Raw genomic sequence first — 20,891 nt, 5'->3', positions numbered from 1 at the left:
TTTCTTTTTAAAATGATAATTGATCAGGGCACATCCTATTTTCGGCTGTGTTGCTCACGTAGCCCTTGAAGCACCACTACAAATGAGACAAACGAAACTAACACAATATGGAAATTAATAGCAGTGCAAATGGAAAGATGGCGCAGAGATACAACTATTCGTGCTTGCTGGATGTCCGCGTTGCATCTGCAAAATTGAAGGCGCGATGGCGCGAGCTGCGGATTCGCGATGTTCCGCAGCTCCGCTTTGTGCTGCTAATGAGGTGTCGTGAGAAAATTAAGAAAGGAGGCTCGATTATTACGCCTCTTCTTTTTACGGCTGTGTTGCCCATACAGTCTTTAAAGCACCGCTACAAATACAAATAAGACAAACTGAAACAAACATAGTATGGAAATAGAGCAAAGTAAAAGGAGGCGCGTTGATGACGGCGCAGAGATACAACTATTCGTACATGATGGATGTCCGTGTTGCATCTGCAAAATTGAAGGCGCGATGGCGCTAGGCGTGAACTCTCAATGCTCCGTCCTATGATGCCAGTGAGGTGTCGCTCAGATTTGAGAGAAAAATTTAAAAAACTTGGCCCGATTACGTCTCGACTCTGTTGTTCCTCAATTTTTTCTTCTTTTTTTCAGTTTGAAGTTTGATTCTTTCTCTAATGTATTAATATTTACAGAGCTACATCTACGGCTCGTATGTACTGCGCTCCCATACAACTCGCGTGGTACGTTTCTTAAAAAACGGGGGGGGGGGGGGGGCAAAATATCACTTTACGCCCTTTTAGCCGGCTAAGGGTCTACGCCTTGAGATGTGGGCCAGTCAGACCCTAGCGAAGATTTCGAAACATCGCATCAAACAAGTTATATGCTCTCTTCCGCTGCCACCCTCGATGTATTTCTTACAACATTAAGTACTAATATACTTACTAGGTACTTTATTTCTTACTATATTTTGCAATGGAGGGGCTTGGAGGACAAAGCGCATATAAGGGCAGTTTTTGTCATTTTGAGAAATATGTGTTTGAAGTTTCAAAATTACATGAATCCTCATGGTGGAAAGAAAGTTCAAATTGACTTTTTTATGCATAAAAATTGGAATTTGGGAGCGAATTTTTCATACAACATGCGTTAAGACTAGTTATACTTAAAATCGTTAATAACTCAATTTTTTTTTTTTTTAAATCTGCACTTAAGCACCTTGCCCTTCAAATCCCTTAATTACGAAAAGTCAGCACATTTTTTCTCACCTTGCACTGCGTTTAAATTGTTGGAGGATGGAGTAGGAACTGTTTGACTAAGAATTTGATGAAAACTGTCGGCAAGTCTCTTAGATCATGAGCGCATGTGATTCAATTGATGATTGATCCAATCGTCTCGATACAACCTCGGATCACTTATTTTAAGTGCGGCACGCTTGTATGAGTAGTAGTGAATCGGCGCCACTGAAAACACAAACAAGCTGAAGAATATCAAAGACGAAAAAGTTACATCATAGTGACATTTTTATAATTTAAAGAAGCATGCTCTGAAAATTAAGAAAATTACGTGGCAGTTTATGACACCAATAATGCCCTAATGCAAAACGTAAAGATACGAGAAAAAGATCTCTAATTCAATGTTTGCGAGTGTGCAAATATGGGGCGTAAAATTTCATTATAATCCAGCACCCTGTATACAACTGAATTACCTGGATATCCATAATCATTTCTGAGCATGGGATATTGGAATTTCAAGTAGTTTTCCCTCGAAACTACGTTCGTTGAACTGCTGGTTCCAAACCCTTCTAAATCCGGTTTGTTTTGATATCTCAGGATATTTTTCGTTCCAATGTATTTCAAACTAAATTTTACATGAATTTAGATTGATTACATGAATAATCCGAAGAAGTGGTGAAATTGTTTACTATGTAGTTTCAAGAGGGGGATTTTAAATAACTGACCGATCACTTAAATAACCCATACTGCATTGTGCCTTTCGGCTCAATTTCGTCAGATGGAATTCTTTACCATCGCGGTACATATTTTGGAGTGCCGAGTCTAAAAGTTACCTTCATTTGTCTTATGCATTCATCAATTTCCTTTTTCTTCGGGAAAATCTCAATTTTCCAGAAATTGGTGGGTATTGAGAAAAACTGAGGTCATCTTCGAACTCACACTCATGCGCTGAAGATTACATGAGATTCAACCATTATATTCCTGACGATTTTTTTTGACCTTTGTAATTTATTAAAGAAAATACGGCGCAAAAACACATTTTTCACAAAAAAATTTCAGTCAAATCAATGGCCGATTTTCATTTCCCCGGCCATTTTTTTCTGAAGTATTCCTCGGTAGTTTCCCAGTTTTAGATTTGAATATCGCGAATTTTTCATAATTTTGTTAAGACTACCCGTATACTGTTTGAGAGATTGTTCGTAGGTCCCTTTCACCCCCCCCCCCCTTGTCACAACCCTGCCCGGTTGGAAAAATCAGGTCCTTAAGTCTGTCGTCGCGTCGGCGTCGTCAAGAAGAGACCCAGACAGCTTGTTTTGATCAAGAGATCTAGACAGATGACAGAGTCTAGACGGGGTAACAATGAAACCGGCCTGAAAGACAGGTGGCAACGAACCCCAGACACACGCAAATTCCTTGATAGTGTGAACAATTGAACGTTCCTCTCGGAGACGACCAAAATTTCGTTCTCGAAACTTCGAAATGATTACATAACAAAGGACATGATGAGCGACAAAGGGACTGTTCGGTTGCCCGTCCAGAAAAGTGTCTCTGAAACGTCAAGGGTTGGGGGAGAGCCGGGCCCACACACACACACACACGAACACGTCTTTCAGTTCGCCAGGTAAAAATTCCTGGTGGTTTCAGGCCGTCCGAGTACACGTGCGACCCTCCCCCTCCACAATGCCTCTCCTGTTGCTCTATCCTTTTCCTGAGCTTGATGCTAGTTCAGTTGAGCGATTGACTCCCACACCGCCAACACGTAGTGTTCGTCCGGTCTCAAGTAGTCTAGCTCAAAATCTGAAATCGGATCACTCATCGTAAAAACGTTTCTTTTAAATTGTGCTTCTCTTTTCTCGTAATGGAATTTTCAAGGTATCGTGAGTGAATCCTCGCTAAAAGTAATCGTGGTGAGAAAGGCATTTTCGTTGTAAAACATTCTCGGCCTGATCAGTTCGCCCGGTCCAGATTGCTGTGGTTTTCGTGGAGGTCGGCAATTTATTTTAAGGCTCCGGTCGCGTTCGTCAAGTTTCTAAGTGACTCTACGTTTGCTCGTGTACTTTCTTAGTGTAAAAAAAGCAGCTTTCATTTTATATATTGTTCCGCGTGAGATTTTCTCAATTTCATTTCGCTGAACAGTCAGACTGATACCCGAATAAAATAACGCCTCCTCTACTTCGTGAAATTGCAGCATGTCACGCTGAAGTCGAGCAAATGGATTTCCGTAAGTAATTAATTTTCTCCTATGTCCTCCTAAAATGCGAGTTTATTTGAAGGGCTTGGAGTAAAGGGCGCACAGGTGCAGTTTTTGCTGTTTCGAGATAGGTATACGTGTTTGATGTTTCGCAATTATATTGATCCTCATGGTGGAAAGAAAGTTCAAACTGACTGTTTTATGCTTAAAAATTGAAATTTGGGAGTGAATTTTTCACATTATGTTGTTATAAGAACTCATCAATTCTTTCAAAAACTGCGCACTCACGCGCCTTGTACTCTGAGCCCCTCATTTTATTTACTTCTCTTTTCCTTCAAGGCTTCAATCGATACGAAATTTCGCAAAGATTTAAAAATCTTTAAGGAGTGTTCATTTAAATCCTAAAATTGGGTAACACCTGAGATTTCAATTAATATTTTAACTTGAAACAGGTATTAATTAGAAACTTTGAACCGTTCCAGTGGCGATATGTCGAATTAATCTCTATTCAAGGAAAATCCACTGCAAGGGGGAACCGACATTTTTTTTTTTTTTTTTTTTTTTTTTTTTTTTTTTAAGTTTTCGCATCTTGTATAATTGATATCTGATGAGAGGAGTATCCCATTATATTAATGAGATTAATATAAATATATTTGCATGTTCTTGCATCATGAATGTGGCCTCCAAAATCGCAACTGAGGGGTTTGGAGGATAAGGTGTATAAGTGCAGATTTTGACAAAAATTGAGCTATTAATGATTTAATGTAAAACTAGTCGTAATGCATATTCTGTGAAAAATTCGCTTCCTAATTCCAAGTTTTGAACATCCAAAAGTTAGTTTGAAATTTCTCTCCGCTATAAGGACCCGTGTAATTTCGAAACTTCTTACACGTATTTATCAAAGTAGCCAAAACTGCACTCATGTGACTTGTCCACCAAGCTCCTCAAATCATTATTTAGATTTTTATAACACTTTTTATCATACAGTCGCAAAGATTACGTTTACAGACAAAATTTCCACCACGTATCTCCTTCTGCGCACCCTCCCTGCATCGTTTCAAACTTATAGCTCCTTATACTGTATTTAAGTCACAGACTCATTTTCTCCCATCCTGAAAATGAAACGCCCTATTCTCACTTTAAATCATATCTCTGGTTCCGTACATTCCAATAATTATTTTCTTTTGATCTTTTTTTCAGAGTTTCCCACTTCCCAACTTGTTTATAATGAGCTTACGAGTCTTCGAACGGTATGTAGTCGTATTTTTTTACAATACCGCACGTTTAATGCGGTCATCTTAAACATTTTCTGAAATTTTACGTTGTCAGCATTGTATCATATTTAGTAAGGGTCACAACAAATTGCATACGTTTGCTTCAATTAAAATGGATAATACGTTAGCGGAGGTTTTAAGAGGATGAAATTGCATATCCACAAGATAAAAGAGAATCTCTTTTCGGCCGACTGAGAGACTTTAACGCAGGAGTAGAAAAGTTGCATGAGCCAAGAACCGAGAGCGAGACCAATAATCGGGAAACTTTCAATATTCTTGCTCTAATTTTTTTACGTTTTCATCCGCACTCTAATCTTAAGTTTTTTGCTAAGGCAAGGGAAATCCTTATCTTTCGTTGCAAATAAATATTTTATTAAGGATTTGGAAACATTGGAATGGTTTTACCGAATTCCGCCTTGGCAAGACGGAATTGGGGAGACGAAGAGAGACGGATTGCCCCCTCCCCCCTCACATTAGGTACATAGTGTGCCTTTTTCTTGAGAGGACAATTTTTAGCTTCAGGGGCAATTAATTAAGGCGGTAGGTGTAGAAAGAGCACTTCTTGATTGCCGTGTTTTAGAATCTTTATTGCTGAATTATATTTAAGAGAGAAAACTATTGGTGGATTTTCTAAAAAATTTTGTTTTCAGCATTGCAAAATCATAAGGAAACCAAGAAAAGACCTTTCTGCACCCGGCGCTTCAATATCCAGATTTTTTTTGAAATTTGCTCCACCCTCCTTCTAAACGACCCCCTTCCGCACAATTTTCCCTCTTTTAAATTTCTGTTACAATAGCGACCTCGAGCAAACGACAAAACGTGCTTCGTGCACGACGTCATACTGCCGCGCAAAGGAAGAACGCCGTAAAAGCCTTCAAACTTTGCCACATTTTCTTTGATAAATGTGACTTTTCACAGGAATCTGTGAACATTTTCTTTCCAATTTTTCATAGAATTTCATTCTATTCGCGATCAGATTTCAACTGTCCGCAAAAGTTATTGGAAATTATTCACAACTCTCCTCGAAAATAAACATTATCACGGGCAACTGTCGAATGCTGACACAGCATTTTCTTTAGGATCAGACGGCAGTACCTACTGCCGTGCTACGGAAAAAACGTCGTATGAACCTTCAGAGATTGCCCCTCCGCAATAAAGAACTGATTTAATGGAAAAATTAGGAAGATTTTTCTCCACATTTGTCGGACAATTTTCTTGCAATTTAATCTCAAATATCTGAAAATTTAAAGGAAAGTATGCATAACGTCCCTCAAAAATAAATATTTTAGTCGAGGAAATGTGGCAACTCTCGAATGTTTATACGGCGTTTTACCTTAGCACGGCAGAGTAATATATTTCGTAACGATGGAGATTTGCATTTGATGGGGGTGGGGTGGGGTGGGAGGGGGGGGGGGGGGGGGTGCGGTCAGTCCGTCAAGTTCTTCGTTATTCGAGTGTCCCAGACAGGTGTCTTATCACCATCGTTTTGACCAACAACACCTCTTTTGTCTTTTATGTTACCGATTTCTGTTTTCCTCCTCACGCCCTCGTCTCAATTTAAGGATTTTCTCCGACTCCGCGTCGCCGACAGCCAGACCGTCGTGCTAAGGAAAAACGCCGCATGAGCCTTCAGGCGTCGCCAAATTTCTTTTAGTAAAACACCAATTTCCTGGTAAACTTATGAATATTTTCCTTCCAATTTTCGATAATTTTGTCCGCAATTTCACCTGAAACCCCTGAAAATTTCAAGGAAAATTATTTATATCTTTCTTCAAAAATAAACATTTTATCGAATGAAATTTGGCAACTCTGGAATGTTCATACCGCGTTTTTCTTCACCACGGCGGAGAAGCCGGACCGAAATTCACCAAGCCGCCCGGATGTTCGGCACGTTTGACCGCCCCTAGTCCCCCTAGTCCTGTACCCCCTCTCCAGGATTGATCGGAGACGTTACCTGAAACGGCCGTCGCGGCTGAAGGAACGGCACGTGGCAGTTTGGCCCGTGAAATCGAGAGTGACGGTTCAGCCCCTTCAGTCGCTCCTGATTTTGAAAAGCCTAATTTTCTCTCCGGTTGGAAGTTTGCTGTGTTCCCCAACGAGCAGAGTTAACTATGTTGTCGCTAGTATCAGTCATCATTGTGTGAGTTTTCAGTACCCGTTTTTTCGCGGTTTAACTTCATATTTGGTTCGAGGATGTCATTTGTGAAGTCAGTTTGTCCATACGTATGTAAACCCCTCAGTGTTAATTTGGTAAGTCGCTGCTCATTTCATCTAAGTTTTCCTTTTCCGCCGAAATATTTTATGTACAGTATCAGTCTCTGACTTTAGAGTCTCTGAGGAGCGTTTTTTCTTTTTAATTTCCTCGAGGTTTCTTTAATCTTGAGAGCTTCACAACCAGTGGAAATACCATTTCGCCATCCGTGTCGGATGTCATTGTATGAGTTATTGATAACTTTATTTCCTCGATCCTCTCGTGATATTTGGTTTGAGGATATCTTTCAGGGAGTCATTGTTCTTACGTTAACTCCCGTTTTCATTTGATAAGTCTCTTGTCTGGATCGCAAAATATTTTAATTGTTTGTCTCTTTCTCCTTCATCGGCCTCTTATCTACTATACCGATGCGGAATGAAGCATGCAACTTATGGAGATTCTGCGTGTGTTGTGGTATCACTCGCAATTGAAGGGGCTCTCCTATTCGTCATAATCTATCGTCGTCGTCACGCATCGTCGCGTCGCGCTGAATGTCTGCCTCTGTCAGACCCAGGTCAGACCGGATTTAAGGTGATTCGATGGACGCCATATTTTGTGTCAGAACGGCATGCGATATATCGCCTCAATTGGTTCCATTTTTTTAGCCACTCAAAGCATCGAAGCAAAATGCTTTTTATTTTCTGATAGAAAGCGTGGTTTGGTTTGGTTTAACGAATACTTCTCTCATGAAGATCACAAGTATGTAATTCACATTCCGACACTTTGAAACTCCGTGCGAAAAATTATCGCGGGAAGAGTCTGTAAAACTGTATAGGTGTACTTCGAGCATCGTGCCCCCCCCCCCCCCCCCCCCCGGTCAGCGGAACACGGCGTGCGGCGCAACCCGATTTTTAGTCTCGCTCTCGGCTCTTCCAATTTTTTTACTTCTGCGTTTAAGTTTCTCTGACAACTGAAAAGAGATTCTCCTTTATCTTGTGAATATGCAATTTTATCACCTTAGAAGTCGAAATAGTCGTATCGCGCGTTTTGCCCCGTCCAACTTTTCTACTCCTGCGTTAGAGTCTCCGAGTTAGTCGAAAGGAGATTCTCCTTTATGTTGTGGTTAGGCAATTTTATCTTCTTCGAAATCGAAATAATAGTCGTATCACACGTTTCGTTGGATTCAACTTTTCTGCTCCTGCGTTAAGGTGATTCGCCGGTTGTCATTTTTAGTGTCGGAGCGACGTGCGATATATCGCATCAATTCGTTCCATAATTTCAGCTACTTGTCATTTTTTCCGAATTTTGAGATCGCACTTCTGTTGTCATGCGACTAAAGAATTCATGTACCAAATTTGAAAAAGAAATTTAACGTATTAAAGGCGAGGTGATTGTTTCAGAGGAAAAATATAGCATTCGAGTGCAGTTTCGATATCAGTATCGAATGCGATATTTTTCCTCTAAAATAACCCTGCCTTCATTTGTGAGGCATGAATGATGGACCTGTTATGAGAAAGAGCACAGCGTGTAGGAGGTAACAGGCGTTTACCGTACGTCATTTCAATTAGTACAGTTCTTACTCGGCGCGCGTCTTGAAGAACTTAATGTCATGACAACATGCTCCTCTCACAAGCTATAGTCGTGCCTTAGAAAAATTCGAAAAATGAACGTGTGAAAAATGAGGATGGAGAATGAACATAGGGCCGGGTTGTAAGACTCTGCCTTGTGCTAAAGCCAAAATTGAAGTTTAATTTCCCCTAAAAGCCTACTCTTCATGGACACTATAAGCTCTGTCTTAGAAGGGCTGACAAGTCCCGGAAGTTTTTAACGTATCGCAGAAAATAAATACAAAAGTTTCTGTGTATGGTAGGTATGTAATTCTGATTTCGAAACTTTGAGCTTTGCGCGAAAAATGATCGCGGAGAGCCTGCAAAACTGTAGGTATACTTCACGCATCGCGCCGTCTCACCGAGCTTGCGCTGGAACCCGTTGTCTAGTCTCGGTCTCGGCTCTTGATCCATCCAACTTTTCTACTCCTGCGTTAAGGTCTTTGAGTCAGCTGAGAAGAGATTATCCTTCATTTTGTCAATACATATGCAATTTTATCACCTTGGAAGTTGAAATAGTCGTGTCGCGTCCACCTTTTGTACCCTCGCGTTAAAGTCTCCGAGTCAGCGGGGGGGGGGGGGAGGCGAGTTTCATCCATTGCGTGAATACGCAGTTTTACCAGCTTAGAAATTGAAATAGTTGGGTTGTTGAGAGAATAGACAAATGGTCGATTCGAAAAATTTTTCAGGGCAGACTATGAAAAATCAGGATGTGAAGGTCGGTGAGAACGAAAAACACCAACACGAACATTTTTAAACGCTCAATTCTCTGTCATCAAACATGGTGTATCGATTTCAACTTGATGCATTACAAAGTCTCTAAGTACTTGTCCTTTGGCACCAAAAAGGTTTTTCTTAAACTAACTTCCTCGCCCGCTGCGCAGTTTTAGGTGTTTCCTGAACAATTGTTTTTCTTCGAGTTGTTGTGTTTTCGAACTCACTGATTCAATTAAAAGCAGCACATGTTCCAATAAATTGCGATTACACGGCAAAGTTACTGCTATCAGATCGTAGTGATGCGTATTTTGTCTATTCTCTGCTTGAAGGGACCCCTCTTTTTAAAATTTATTGGAGTAAAATCGCGATAAGGTGCACTTTTTTTAATTGCAAATTTCCTAACTGCCTTATACATAGAAGAACTATTTGATCGTTTAAAATGGGAATTTACTAATCAAACGATGTAAAAATAATGCAATTTAAATAGGGAAATATTGCAATTTCTTTCCATTACCTTGTACCATTCTTTCAAATTTTCGTTGCTCTGTGCTCCTCGGGAACGGTATTATTACATTTATGACAATTTTATGTTGAATGTATCTATTTCAGCATTCTTTTCTTTCTTTTGCAGTAATTATTTTATGGCCTCTCCAACATTCGTCAAGGCGGCGTGCGAAGATTGAGAATTTTCACTTTGCATCAGAGCTGCTCCTGAATTTACGGATCATCGCTTCTTCCCGGTAAAATCTCTCAAACTCTTGCTCTCAGAATTAACTGCTCCTGAATTCACGGATCATCGCTTCATCACGGTAAAAGCTCTCCAACTCCTACTCTCAGAATTAATTGCGAACGAATCGACCTTTTGTTTATTCTCTCAATTTTTCAAAGTGAGCTGGCACAGTATTCCTCCTCACCGCCGATACAATAAGCAGTCGCCATGTAGGCGGATCTTAGTAAAATCAGTCTAACTCCATTCCGCGTTGCCTATAATTGTATCTCAATTTTCTCGCAAAATCCATAAGATTGCGAAAGCGAATACTTACCCACTGAATCCCAGCAGCATTCAGTTTAGCAGTATAGTTAGTTTTGCATCGGCAGCATTTAGTTTTATATTTTTTATCTAATGAAATGAATCGTGAGAGAAATATTATATATAGGCCACATTTTGGAGTTAGACTAATTTAGCTTGAAGGCTTCCATCAAGCCACACGAATTAAAGCATGGCGGGGCGCTTGTTACAATCGATATATTTTCTTTTGTTTTAAATTTGTCCACCTATGAACGAGTCTGAGGAAAATTAAAAAAAAAAACCCTCCCTCAGCAAAGTCAACCAATTCTCCGCAATGGCGGCGAAAGGGAAGAAAAAATTCAAATATATTCAGCATCATTCCCCGAATAGGCTCACACAAACTGCATTGATGAAAAACTGTGCAGGTTGCATACCCTTCAAATTGCAGGGTATTTTTGGAACTTACAAAAATCAAAATTAAGGCCTCAATTATTCAGCGAACGCCAACTTAAAAAAGAGGGATAAAAAGCAGTGAACACATGAATCTCGAAAACTGATTAAATTGACCTCTTTTAGGCAAGGGGCTTGGATGACACTTGCGAAAAAACCGCTTTTACTATTTCAAGGAATACGTGTTTAATTGTGCAAAATTACACGGAGCCTTATGGCGGCAAGAAAGTTTGAACTTTTTTGCTGTTTAAACATTGGATTTTAGGAGTGAAATCTTCACAGCGTGCATTTCAAGACTAGCTTTAGTTGAAATCATTTACATGTCAATTTTTTCAAAAATTGCACACATCCCACTTGCCTTCCAAGCCCCTCAATTGACGCTCTCGTTACGAAAACCGCTTGATAGATTAAGGTTAACTAGTTGAATTCGCAGTTTAGTTGATAGGTATGAGATATTTTGATTTTTTAATTCTTGATTATTTTTTTATTTTTTTTTTTCTATATAAGCTTGATTAACTTTGAATCATACATTTCATGGCCGATTATATGGGGCGAATTCTTGACTCATGCATGGATTGCCTGTTTTTCTACAGCGTCCAATGAGAATCATGCATTTGGTTACATTCATTGGCTGCGTGATAACCAGTGTCTGAAGTTTATTACTGGCTACTGGGTTTCTATTCCTGGGAATCCTATTGACTATATACATTATGTAATAAGGAATTAATATTTGTGGATCATTCATAAATGCACCTATCTGTATAGAGAAAATCAAAGTGGGAGAGGAGGAAGAGCAAAGAGAAGAAGAAGAAGAAGAGGAAAAAGAATGGAAAGAGGAGGGAGAAAAAGAGACAAAAGAAAGGGAGAAGAATGGGTAGAAGAGAGTGAAGAATAGGAAGAAAAGAAGAGAAAGGAAATCAGGGAGAAGCAAGACAAGACAAGAGAGGAGAGAGAGGAGCATGAAGAAGAGAGGAAAGAAAGGAGAGCACGACGAAGTGAGAGAAGACGATGAAGGGAGAGGGGGCGAGAGAGAGGGGGAAAGGAGGGGAGAGAAAACAAGGAAGGGAAGAAGAGAGAAAAGAAAAGAAGGAGGAGGAAAGTTACAGAGAAAAAGAGGAAGGAGAGAATAAAGAGGGAAGACAAAGAGAGTAAATAAGAGAGAAAAGAGAGACGGCAGGAAAAGAGAGAGATAAAAGAGAGGATAATAAGGAAAAGAAGGAAAAGAGAAAGAAGATGATCAAGAGTAAGGAAAAGAGAAGAGGGAGAAGAAGTAAAGATGTAAGAGGAACTAGAAGAAGAGAGAAACGATGAAGAACAAAAATAGCAAGGAGAGGGAGGGTTGGACAAAAAGGAAGATAGAGAAGAAGAAGCAGCACACATTCTGCATAAGAACATAAGAACATTGATGGCACTTGCGCTGTTTTAAAAATGAGCCTAAAATATTAATTCCTCATTGCAAAATATAATTTTACATAACTAGGAATAAAGTAATGTTATCAAAAAGATTTCATAGTGTTATAATTCCTGAGCGGCAGGGATATATCTAACAAATGACGAAGGTGAACCTACTAGACCGCGCATCTCGTTTCGATTGTGCGAAGTCATCTGAATGGAGGGGAGTTATTGGTGAAAGAGGGATGATTAAAGTTTTCGTGAGTGTTCTACGTTTGGAAAATAAAGAAAATTTAAAATGAAATTTGTCATATTATCATCTTCATTCTACATTCTATCGACAATCTCCATTTCGTTCCGCTTTTTTTAAATAGTAATGATAGTTTCATCTTTGTTAAATAATTTCCATAGCAATATATTATTCCATTTATACAATTTTCGTTCTGGGGCTGCAATGCTCCTTTCTCGAACATAAATTTAGAAATTTTGCAGCGCTTGGACGTCTCAAGACTTTCCATTGATTCCGCATGCGTAGCCTCTTGCATCAAAAAACTTTATCAATTAAGTGAGATTTATTCTGCCAGAGAAGAGGAGGAAGAAAAAGAGATAAGAAGACAAGAGAAGAAAAAGAGGTAGAAAAAAGAGAAGAAAAGAGAAGAAAAGAGAAGAAAAGAGAAGAAAAGAAGAAAAGAGAAAAGAGAAGAAAAGAGAAGAAAAGAGAAGAAAAGAGAAGAAAAGAGAAGAAAAGAGAAGAAAAGAGAAGAGAAGAGAAGAAAGAGAAGAGAAGAAAAAGAGGCAGAAAAAAAGAGAAGAAAAAGAGGTAGAAAAAAGAGAAGAAAAAGAGGTAGAAAAAAAGAGTAGAAAAGAGAGAAAAAAGAGAAGGGGAGAGATGAAAAGAGAGAAGAAAAGAAAAGAGAGAAGAAAAGATAGGGGGAGAGATGAAAAGAGGGATGAAAAGAGAGATGATAAAAGAGAGATGATAAAAGAGATGAAAAGGGAGATGAAAAGGGAGATGAGAAGAGAGATGAAAAGAGAGATGAAAAGAGAGAAGAAAAGAGAGAAGAAAAGAGAGAAGAAGAGCAGGAAGTAACGAGAGAAAAGGAGAAAAGAAAGAAGAACAGGATGGAGAGAAAGTAGAAAAGAACAAAAATTCAATTAACTTTCGTACTTTACTTTTCAGTCCCTCCCCCTCAGGGATTTTAAATATTCTAGCGCCCAGTATTATTAGAACGGGGGGCGTACGATACCGCAGCTTTTGGTTTGGGGTCGCAGTAGTGCTTGCACTTCCGTTGGACGGTCGGCAGCCATGGCATCCGTTGAAGGCCGAAACCAATGACCCAGGACCCGGGTGCACGGCAAGGCCTGAGGGCGGTAGAGAAAACCCCTTCGGCAGATAAAATATGTCTGAGTTGGCAGGGGTCCATGATGTCGGGACGAATAACTAAAACCTCTTTCTCATCTCTGTTTTTTTTCGTTTAGTTTTTGTTAAAGAGTGGATGGGTTTAGGTCTAATGGGTAGGTATGGGACTATTTTCTTTTTAACTTTTCTTGATAATTCAAACGCACAATGCTCACGAAAATTCTATACCCTCCTCTTTCACCAATACCTAACTCCCATCCATTCATGTGACTTCATATGATTATCTTCATTTCGTTTCTCATCTTTTTAATTAGTAATGATAGTTGCTCAATAGGTAGTTATTTTTCCTAACAATAAATTACAGCTCCTCACCCCTATCTTTTTCATCAATACGATTTTTGTTTTAGGGTTAAAATGCCCCTTTCTCTAGCATAAATTAATTATTATATAGAATAGAGGATGAATAAGGAAAAAAGTTACTTGGGGGGGGGGGGATTCCGTCGTAGAGAGTGGAATTGAGACACTAAAAGTGGAGTAGAAGGTTTAAAAATTGAGTTTGATGCAATTGAACAATATTCTCGTCGTAATACCCTTGAGACCCAAGGTGTCCATTTGCTTGTCCTCGTAGCGTCGCCTGAGCAGACCCGTGAAATTGTTATGCGTGTCGGCAGTGCTGCCAATATTCGTGTTGCCCCGGGTATGTTAGAGTACTGTTACTGATAAAAAAATTGAAGAGATGGCAAACCGTCTAAATTAATTATTGAATTCGCCCGGAGATTTTATAGAAACAATTTTTTGAATCAAAGGAAAATATACAGCAAGTTCAGCTGTACAATTTAGAGTTGCAATGCACGTCCAGTGCTCTTATTTACCCATGTCCTAGCCTGACTGCTCATCGGAGCAAGCGACGCTGTTTAGCATCTCAAAAGCAATATCAACTCAATTATGAATACCTACTTGTGGGTAAGACATGATGGGGGATATACGGATGAGAAAGGACGGACTCCATTATCTAAAGTTATTTTCATTCGAAATTCATTTGATTTGCAATCATTACAACATGCAGCCCCTGATAATGTCACGTCGAATCCTCCAGCAGATGGCGCACAGTGGATCGAGTCAATAGGAGAGATCGGACAAAATTTGGAAACTTTAATCGCTTATAACTCTGTTTAAACAAAACTTTGAGACTCTAAAAGTGGGTCCATTGATTTTCTCGTGAAATCTTCTTTAATCACCCCTGAAATTTATAAAGGGACGATACAAACATCAAAATTTGCAGTTTAGTCAAAAATTTCATGTCCGACCGCTCCAATAGACTCGATCCACTGTGTGGCGGTACTGGCGGTACCGTTTTTGCCAAAGTTAATGAGCCATCTTTAAAATGAAGCATTTGATTAAATTTAATTGGTGACTGTGCTTTATTTGAACCAGTATCTGAACTTTATAAAAATATCTATACCTCCCTTTTACTCCCATGTACACATACGTTTTTACTTTACCGTATACAATTTTATTAAATTTCCAAATGTCAACATTTTTCTTTGCCTATTTAAATGGATGAGGTAATAAAAAAAGGACTTTCCAAATTTAATATGTATGCAGATTTATAATTAATTGAAAAATTATTTAATGTAGCTCATATAAATATTGAATCATTTGCATCTTGTTGGTATGAATTCGAACTAAAATGGAAGTGATTACTTGGATGTAAATGCCCTCACTAAGACACGAATAAAGAGATGAAAAGGAGACGAACAGAAGATGAGATGAAAAAGAGATGAAAAGGAGATACAAAGGAATGCAATGAAAATGAGACGAAAAGGTATAGAGATAGGGGAGATAGGTAGAGATAGGTATAGAGATAGGTATAGAGATAGGTAAAGGGATAGATGATATAGAGATGAAAAATAGATGAAAAGGAGATGAGATGGAAAAGAAATGAAAAGGAGATGAAATGAAAATGAGATGATAATGAGACGGAAAGGTGATGATAATGAGATGAAAAGGTGATGAGATGGAAAAGAGATAAAAAGGAGAGGAGATGAAAAGGAGAGGAGATGAAAAGGGGATGAAAAGGGGATGAAAAGGGGATGAAAAGGGGATGAAAAGGGGATGAAAAGGGATGAAAAGGGGATGAAAAGGGGATGAAAAAGGGGATGAAAAGGGGATGAAAAGGGGATGAAAAGGGATGAGATGAAAATGAGATGAAAATGAGATGAAAATGAGATGAAAATGAGATGAAAATGAGATGAAAATGAGATGAAAATGAGATGAAAATGAGATGAAAATGAGATGATAATGAGATGAAAATGAGATGAAAATGAGATGAGATGATAATGAGATGAAATAATAATGAGATGAAATGATAATGAGATGAAATGATAATGAGATGAAAATGAGAGAGCTGAGGGTCTGGTGCCGGAGCCTCCTCGTGGTGGACCTGGGGCGGGTCTCCGACTCGTGCCAAACGCCGGCAAACCTGTTGTGATTCTGCACCCTCCCTCGCCTCAGGTTGTTAGCCCATATCTCTTCACACTCGTATAGAGCGATTTAGGATCAAGCGCATCCTTGGTACGTTATTACCTTGGTTGTTAGCCCATATCCCTAATACGCTCGGGCATGGATCAACCGCTTCCTCGGTGCCTTGCTTCAGCAAGGCTGTTCACACCTTGGATGTTAGGCCATATCCATTGCAGCCTTGGATCAAGCTGAACCTTGGTACGTTATTACCTTGGTTTAGCCCATATCCCTGGCTTACGGAAGAGATCAAGCGGAACCTGAGGAACATGAGGGGAACGATGATCTTCAGAGGACCACTGATAGTAGTTAGGCCATATCCTTGAACCGCGAGGTGCAAGGATCAACCGGTACACAGTGGTCTGAAAATCCCGATCTGTGACCGACTTTGCGCGATTCGTCAGCGACCAAATGCAGGGGTGACCGATCGAAGCCTGGCAATCCTGTTCTGGTCAACCTCCGGTATCTGCCGATGCTTGCGCATTAAGTCTAAAGCCGTCATCCCCCCGGGACACTTTAGACCAGGCAAAGTCGGAACCGGAGGGTCGGACGCCTCTCAAACGGGCTGGTGGTTGGGGCGATGTTGCAGATTGAAGTAGGTTTTGATGCAGGAGAGCCGAATACTTCACGAGAGTTCCGGGGCCTCGTGGCTCAGGGTATTCTGTTCTCCTGGGCCGAACAAGCCGGACAAAGTTTCAGCAATCTCTATCTCTGTAGAGAGTATCCAGCTACGAGTTTGTTGTCTCACTGCTGGATCGCACGGTGGTAGAGGAGTTCCCTGCATTCGGTCATTGGCGAATTGTTCACTGTTGTGAGTGAGGGTGCGCCCAAATCGCCGACCCAACTCTTCATGGCATGAGATCTTGAAGAGGTCACTGGTTATCCTTACTAAATCTCACTCGACCAAACCTCTGATCTCGTAGGAACTGAGTAGATCCGTTGTGCTTCGTTCGCGCGGGAGTCCGTGTGAAAAAAGCAGAACGGAGAAGAGATCTTAAGGAGGAAACTGGTCGGTCCGGACCGGCTATAGGGCATCCGATCTCGAGTGAAACACAGGCATGAGCCCCATGCCTTTGTCTTTTAAAATTTCTTCTCAATTTCTTCAAAATTTCTTCAAAATTTTGAATTTCAAATTAACGTAATGCCATGGGAGTTGTAAGTTGGACGGTGGAAGCGTTGCCGTCTGATGTCGGTTCCTCCTCGTGGTGGACGGTGGAAACGAGGGTTTTACCCTCGGCTAAACGCCGACAAAATATGTGCTGGTTTGTTAGTAATACACAGGGGTCGATAATTTAGTCAAATTATAATGTCTCATTGTCTCATGCCCCTTTATCCCAGCACCTTTTAGATATGAATAACTCTTTAACTGATAATGTCTCCCTAGCATCTTTTATGCATAAATCAAACTTTAACTGATAGTGTAAAAACCTTTCAGAATAACAAAAAGTTTTCGCTCCGCACCAAAAAAATTATCCATTTTATAGGAAAATAATTGTAAATTTTAATACTACATATCTATATTATACAGCTACAAGCAAAATCTTGGAAGCACTATTCCTGACGAACTGCCGGACCGATAAGGATGATCTTTACATGTATGTCATCTGTAGTAGATGTAGATGTGCAAAAAATTATGAAACCCCGAACTTTTAATGTTGTAGAGCTTTTAAAGCTCATGTCACTTAAGTCCAATGTTAATAGCATGAGAAATATGTCGTTTCCGCTAGAAAGTCAAGGTGTGGGATTCTACCTGAGTGACTCGAATAAACAATAAAACAATGGAAAAGCTCGTGAAGGGCTCCTAATTCGAAGAGTTGAGGAACGGTGTATCGCTCAGGGCTCAAGGTCCAAGGTATAAGGTTCAACTCAATTTTTCATGCATTCTTCCGGCTTTGATTTGTGGCATTGGTCAATTTACTTGATTGCTGAATTTCTATTAATATCTATAGCAGATAAACAGCAGATACAAAGTGAGAAGGCAGGCGCTGCGTCGCGTCGGGACGGACCAAATATTATTAACTCTTAACGGTCGAAATCCGATTTTTTTTCCCTTTAAATTAAGTATTTCAAAATAACACAATAAATAGAAATTTCTATAGTAAGTGGACTGTGAAATTATGTACATCCAGCTATTCCTCATCATTTACAAATCTGCGTGTTACGTCAAAAATTTTGAAATCGATGCAGCTCGAACCTAAAATGGTGTATTAAAATGGAAGAACATTTTTGCCTATACATATGCGTGTAGGGCCCGCGAAGCGGGCCTGAGGGCGCGAGGCGCCCTCCCAGGGGTTGGGCCGCGTAGCGGTCGGGGGGCAGGGCCCCCTAGTTTTGAATATTTGTAGAAGAAAAGAAGTTGCACGATTTTGAGAACACTGTGATCGCGCTGGTTTCTTTGTGCTAAATGCGATCAAAATGGCTGTTCACCCCTCCAAAGTACATTTGAGGAGCTTGGAGAACAAGGCGCATAACGTCGTTTTCCTCACGAAAGAGCGTAACTACATTTCAATGTTGCCAAATTTCCTTTCGTAAATTGCATTTTAACCAGAAAAGTATTGGGCATTTCTAACTGAAAATTTCACTGATTTTTCTTCCGATTTCATGCAAAAATCAGACAAATTTGGATATAAATTGCAAACTTCCATTTTTGTAAAATAAATTAATTGTTGAAGTCAATTTGGCAACTTTGGATTGGAGTTACGTTCCTTCGTGCGGGAGACGACGATAAGTGCAGTTTTTGCTATTTCAAGAAATACGTATTTAAAGTTTCAAAGTTACATGGAGCCTTATGATGGGAAGGAATTTTAAACTAACTTTTTGGTGGTTTAAAGTTGGATTTTAGTTGTGAATTTTTCACAGAATATACGGCGCAACGTAAGTTAGTTGAGTTTATGAATATCTCAATTTGGCCAAAAACTGCACTTTTGCGCCTTGTCCTTCAAGCTCCTCATTTAAGTGGCGCAAGTCCGCGATGCATATTGGAGACCACCTACAACTGTTATAAGTAATTATTCATTTAAAAAAATCGTACCTAATAATTTCTTCCGGCAAATCGTTAAGCCAACTTAGATCGATAACTTTCGCGGTTACGCCTCAAGTACCTCATCTTCGAATTGATCGGAAGATACACCCGTATAGCGGAATTTTCAAGTACTCGAATATTTGAAATTTGTTTAAAGAGAATAAAAGCGAAGCTCCTTCCAAATTTGATTTATGCCAAAAGGACGTCGCGTCTGTTCAGCATCGGTAACCTCATGAGCATTGTTCCTGTACATATATCATAAGTCAGTGCAGATAGTTGATCCCTATTCTTAAACAGCTTATGTAACTTTAGGATGTTTAATTTGAAGACATTGACTGTTAGTTTATAACCTTTTATTGCATGTAGAAACACTGTTGGCTACTGCTGTATTGCTTTTTATTTGAATAAAATTGTATTTTTTTCCAAATGAAAAAAGGAAAAGAAGATTAAAATTGTATGCAAAAGTGTTTGTTGGTGATGTATAGAATTGTGAAAACCGAAATTTAAAATGAATGGAAAATGAAAACGATCCAATGAAATAAAAGAAATTCGAATTTACAATTTTTACTTATTTTATTAGATTTGTTTATTGCAGTGTCCTGTATAAATCCGTTTGTCGAGATACATTTCAATGGTCTCTCTCCTTACATATTATTTAAACATCCAAGGAAATAGTATTTCCCAAATATTATTTATCTGAGGAATACATATCGACGGGGAAACTACCAAACCACGTATCTCGTTTGCGGTGTTTAAAAATCTACGCTCGCATTTTATTTTTTTGAAGTCGACCAAATCAATATCATTCCTTGAAATTTTTCACAGAATTTGCTCCGCACAAAGGGGAAAAACCACAGAAATTTTCAAGACTAGACGTTAAGTAGTTTTTCATTTAAAAAATAAAGTATGACAGGAAGTCTGCGACGTCGCAAACCGAGATACGTGGTTTGGTAGTTTCACCGTCGATATATGAAACTATATACTATGTTCATGCCGCGAATCTCGGATTTTGAAGCTTTGAGATAATCTCGTTCCAAGTTTTTTAAACTTTGTATTTTTATGTAAGTGCAGCAAATGGGGTTGGATGAAAGTATAACATTTAGAGCAAATTCTCCTCTAAAAAATTAACTTTAGAATTTTAAATTTGAAGGCAATGGTCAACGATAAACAGTGATTTTATAAAAGACCACATCCGCTGTTTTTCAAAAGAGCAAGTGATTTTTCGCGCCCCGCATGGAGCAACCGTCCCCCGCCCAAGCCATCAATTTCATTTTTTTTCTTTCTTTTTTGAGAGTTAACAATTAACATCAATGTACAGAGCTATGTACTTGTTTGACATTGAAAAGGACACCTCACAATCAGTGGCGTGGCGTAAATTGCGATGTATCGATTGTTCTGCCATTTAAACTTATGGTAAAGAATCGATTATTAAGGTGTTCGCTACGAACCCCCTGTTTATCGATCCTTTTCCATAGGTTTAAATGGTATAACAATCGATATAGCGCAAAGCACGTCACGCCACTGCTCACAATTGGATTGCATTTTCCAGGAAGGAACCATGAGCATTCTAATGTTGCTAGGATTGTGCTAACTTACATTTGTTGAAAAAAAATTCTAGAATCATGCAATAATTTAAATGTACAAAAGTAAGTCTCGTCTTGAATTCATAGTTTATTGGGAGTAAAGATACAACTTTTTTATGTGATCAGTTTATATTTGCAAGGTAAAAAAAGTTTCACAACCTTAGTGACATTGGAATGCTCATGCTTCCTTTTTGCAAAATGCGATCCGAATCTAAACTCAATGAGAATACATAGCCGTCTATGGCGTTACTTTGTTGAACAGCTGACTTTATAAACATGAGCGAAACTGTATAAAAGACAGCCTTCCGAGTGGATTTAGAAACAAGCTGCAATTTTATGTAGATATAACTTTAGGGGTTATTAGT

The 20,891-nt window shown here is 39.3% G+C and overlaps 1 long non-coding RNA gene across 1 annotated transcript; it reads left to right on the top strand.

The window, feature by feature from the left end:
- The first annotated feature begins 803 nt into the window (after nt 1-803).
- Nucleotides 804-12,690, top strand: LOC140225696 (uncharacterized). Its single transcript, XR_011900666.1, has 3 exons — nt 804-3,431; nt 4,602-4,651; nt 9,822-12,690. It is a non-coding gene; the product is annotated as an uncharacterized lncRNA (long non-coding RNA).
- Nucleotides 12,691-20,891: the final 8,201 nt, after the last annotated feature.

Source organism: Bemisia tabaci, chromosome 10 (assembly GCF_918797505.1).
Source record: "Bemisia tabaci chromosome 10, PGI_BMITA_v3".
Lineage (NCBI taxonomy): Eukaryota > Metazoa > Arthropoda > Insecta > Hemiptera > Aleyrodidae > Bemisia > Bemisia tabaci.
This window is presented reverse-complemented; position numbering and strand designations above follow the sequence as displayed.